At 40.7% G+C, this 4,643-nt stretch overlaps 1 protein-coding gene across 3 annotated transcripts in view; it reads right to left on the reverse strand.

Annotated features, from left to right (window-relative positions):
• Window positions 1-4,643, reverse strand: part of LOC121815252 (gamma-crystallin M3-like) — a 25,315-nt gene that overhangs the window by 3,004 nt on the left and 17,668 nt on the right. The gene's annotated exons all lie outside the window — the stretch shown is intronic.

Genomic DNA, 4,643 nt, shown 5'->3' on the forward strand with positions numbered 1-4,643 from the left:
CATGTCAGAGCAGTCGCTCATGCACTCATAGGAGCGACCCTGGAAGTTCCTGTCCTCGTAGAAGATGATCTGAAAAACAGCAAAATAAAATCCTTCTATAAAAAGCAGCAGTTATTTGGAAGCAGTAATCACTGTTGATTAAAAAAGAAAGAAATCTGTACCTTGCCCCTCATGCTCATGCCAGTGTTGCTCATGTTGCCTGCAAGTGAGTAGTTACTCCTGTTCTGTCCTGTTCTCTACCTGGTTTAACCCTTTTCTTTTATACCTGACCAAACGTAAAGAAACCCCTCCCCTACACCAGAGAACCTATTACTCAGCAACTTGCTAGTGAGGCCCACAGAAAGCAAAGGTTAGGTCCATTTTTTTTATAGACACTGGGCACCAGCAGTCTTTAGAAAGGCCTTTTCTCTTTTTACAGAATGCATTTTCAACAGTGCTTGTTAAATGTGAATAGGTTGGCCCATGTAATTGTTAAGAATTGTGTTTATGACCCGTGTCACACATAAACTGTCAAAACTGGGTGTTTGAATTGTTTTTCACGGTGAACATGCTTGTTTCCACTGTAGAATATGAAAAATAAATTGACTGTAGCAAAAAGACATTTTAAATTAGTTGCTGATACATTTACATACAACTACATCGTACTCCATCAGAAATTGTTTATATTGTATTTTGGTTATAAATCCTCAAACGGATAAAGAGGAGGAAGAATACATCAACAAAATATTGACTGTGTTAGACAAATGCAAGTATGATATCATGTAACTGTGAGATTAGTGTTAATTACAGAGTGTTTGTTTGATGTTTTTGATCGTTTGACCTTTGGGTAGGTGATGACCCCACCTTAATACTAACTCTAACTGTACAATGTGTGATGTTTCTTTTTATTAAATTATCCTCCCAGTCTTAGCCAAGGGCACAAAGAAAACACCACAAACTTTACCCCCAAAAAGTCAGTTTTGGCTTTCTCCAAAATAAAGGAGAGATTTTTTTTTACCTATAATGGCTTAACGTTTGTTATACCCTTACCATAACTAAAGAAGCCGTGTACAATTTTGCCTTCATTCTGTAAAAACTGAAGCTGTTTTGATCCCTCACTTATAACAGCTTATGTACAAGAAACTGCCACGTTTATTTAAATCTGAAAACACATTTTATCTCTATTAAATGCTATAAAACTGTCATGTCTTATGTTTTTTTTGTCAGAATAGTTTTTTATGGGCGAATTTGAACTTTATTTTCATATCATGTTATCATACAAGGTCATTATAATAGCAAAACTGCATGAATTTATAATATTAATTTAGATTATTTTCTGCTACACTGGAGATTTCTTTACTTAAAATTCAATAGAGAACTGAAAAAAAAATGCTTTTTGGATAAACTTGACAGGATCATATCAACATAGTATCTGAAAGGTCTCCAAGTTCAAGCTCATTTTCTAGTTGCTGTTCCTTCTGGGTCATAAAAATGCTCTAATATGAAGAAAAAGAGGACAATGTACCATCCTTTCTGACCTCGTTTGAAGTCTGGGCTTGAGTCTGGCATACATTTCCAGCCAGAGGCTAGCTGTCTTGGTAGAACTGCAACACCACAGGTGGTGTTCTAGAGGAGACAATGATCTCATCCTCCAGGGCTGCAAAAACCCAAAATAGGTACAAACCAGTAGCATAGGAGGTCATAGTGTTATGTGTATATTTTAGAGTATTGAGAGTGAAAGCCCGATGATGAACTCACTTTAGCTCCCAGTGTGGTGTTGAAGTCTCTCTATACCTGGGAGGTGAATTAGGGGCTTTATCAGAAATTACATCCAATGGTATGTTGTGTAATCTGAAAACACAATGAGCCATAATTTCTATTGTTTGCTGGTATGTGGGAAATTCGGGAAGATGCACAAAGTGGTCTGCCTTAGCAAAATACTCCATAATGGTGAGAATGAATGTGTTCCCACTGAAGTGTGTTAGACCAGAGGGGAAATCTAGAGCAAAGTGTGACCAAGGATATTAGGGGTGGATAACAGTCTAAACAGACCAACAGGAGGCAAGTAAGAGGCTGCATTTGGGACACAAATAACACTGGCAGAGACACATGCAGAAGAGAGGGCCACAAGAAAATTCTCTAGTGAAAGATTATTCGGATACCTAGTTGAGAGATGAATATGCTGGTGTGTGCCCACTGTACTTGGTACAAAAAGACAGTTAGTGGGTCCACCTCAAAGGTCAGGTCCATCCAACAATAGATCACTGCCTCAATTTCCTTGGTGAATATACCAACTATTCAGGAAGCTGGGAGAAAACATGTGCTTTCATGTGCTTGGGTTATAGAATAAGTGTTGGGACAAGGCATTTTTAAAGTCTGTGCAATGTTTAATCTTGAAATTCAACTTTACAGAAAATATGGACCATTGCACCTAATCATAGTTGAGCCATGTAGGTAACTTGGCATAGGGAAAATTCTTGTTGTGTTTGGCACTCCTCCGGCCAGGTTCTCCTCACTTACAAGGGCAACTTGACAGCCAGTGATTTATAATATCATACTTGCATTCTGCAGGGGAGAGACAGGGAGACAAGCAGGCACAGGGGCTGTCATGAAGCAGATGCTTGGCAAGCAGGATGAGGACCCAAATGCAGGACTCGGGAGACAAATTGCAAACTCAAAAACAACTTTGAAGTTTAAGTCTTTAAAAGACATAAAAATATAAAACAGTGGTAGAGCTGAATCCAGGAATTCAATAACTAGTAATCTAGGAGGAAACATGGAGCATGGGAGCACACAACCAAGAGGGATGACATGACAAAGGAAAAGGGGAGACTAAGAGAATATATGCACAAGATAATGAGGCTAGGGGCGTAATAATAAGTCTAAACAATAATCTAAGAAGCAAATAGAACATTAGAATTATAAGCAGAAATTCAAAGGTCCACAAAGGACAACTTCTACACATAAAACCCAGGACCATGACTCTGGCTAGACAAGGACAGGGACAGGAGTGAATCTCCCTTAGGGGTGGTGAATGCATGTTCAGCAGCTGTGTCCCAAGTGAGAAGAGCTTTCACTGTCTTCTGAATGGGCCTGCAATCCTGCTACAGTCACAAATGAGTCTGGGGCAGAGCTTAGTGAATTGTTAATCAGGTTAATTGGACTTTTCCCCCCCAGTCTTGTATAAGGCTAGAGTCAGTGTCACTACTGGTAGCATGATGAGATACCTGGACCCTACCGAAGTTGCAAAAGTGACAAAGGAGCACACAGAACTGAACGGCACCATCTCCTGGAGGAAAAGTAGGTTGTAAAGACATTAACTGACAGCAAGTACTCCATCAGTGACCTTTCATTTTGACCAGTTGATATCAGAGCAGTTTTAACATATAATAGCCAAGAACCAGAGGATTACCAGGATTCTTGATGATCTTGAAACCGAATTTGTGATGATTTCAAGACAGAATGAGATGAATATTTACTGTTTTGCACTAATGTCAACTAATGTCAACTTATTCGAATTCATAATCCTCTGAAGGGCTTTCTCTTCTGCCACTAAACCATGTAGTGATGATAGCACACTCTGGAGGAAGCAGCATTAAAAAGACTACAGAAGCTTCTTATGCAGGTTGTTTTCACATAATCAGTGATTCTCTCATTCTCTCTGCTGCTCAAGATGAGATGCATGAGTCCATCTTCTGTAAACCTCTCTACTCTATAGATATACTCCTATGGATGAGGTGGGACTTCATAATGACAGTGGTAAGTGCCATGGGACAGTTTTTAAAACTGCTTTTTGGACTTCCTTCTTTATCATTAGGTGTGTTATTTAAATCCTAAATTGTTTATTGTTTCACTTGATTTTTATGTTCTTGCATATTATCTTGAGCCTTTAATTTATTGATCCGATTAGCTGTCATTGAGTGTTCATCTGTGTTCCAAGTGTATCAGTGTTCCGTTAACTACTTCCTGTTTTAATTTGTGGAGTCTTTATCTCTTATGCTTTTAGTTTTACTTACCTCATCTCATTGTCTTTCATTAGTTTTAACTGTTTCTTATCACCCAGGTGTTTCCGCTCTCTGAGTTGCTCTTGTTGTCTGTACATATAGCTTATGTACAGACAGTGTTCAAGAAGAACACTTCTCCAACTCCAACCCCCGACGCATGTGGCAAGGACTCCAGACCATTACAGACTACAGGACCACCAAACCCTCCCCTGCATCCTCTGATGTCTCCTTCCTCAACGAGCTCAACAACTTTTATGCTCGTTTTGAGCGAGGGAACCCCACAACCACAACCAAAGCAGACGTGACGCCAGACCACCAACTTCTGACTCTCTCCCCCACCGATGTAGGAGCGGTGCTGAGCAGGATCAATGTCCACAAGGCGGCAGGTCCCGATGGCATCCCCGGGCATGTTCTCAGGGCGTGTTCTGGGGAGCTTGCAGGAGTGCTCACAGACATATTCAACCTGTCCTTGGCCCACGCTGTGGTACCGGCCTGCTTCAAATCCACCTCCATCGTCCCGATACCCAAAAACTCCAACCCATCTTGCCTCAATGACTACCGCCCAGTAGCACTCACCCCCATCATCACTAAGTGCTTAGAGCAGTTGGTCCTAGCACACTTCAAATCCTGTCTCCCCCCCACCCTGGACCCCCACCAATT

This window comes from Haplochromis burtoni, unplaced genomic scaffold (assembly GCF_018398535.1).
Source record: "Haplochromis burtoni strain Fernald_Lab_line unplaced genomic scaffold, NCSU_Asbu1 Contig_165, whole genome shotgun sequence".
Classification (NCBI taxonomy): domain Eukaryota; kingdom Metazoa; phylum Chordata; class Actinopteri; order Cichliformes; family Cichlidae; genus Haplochromis; species Haplochromis burtoni.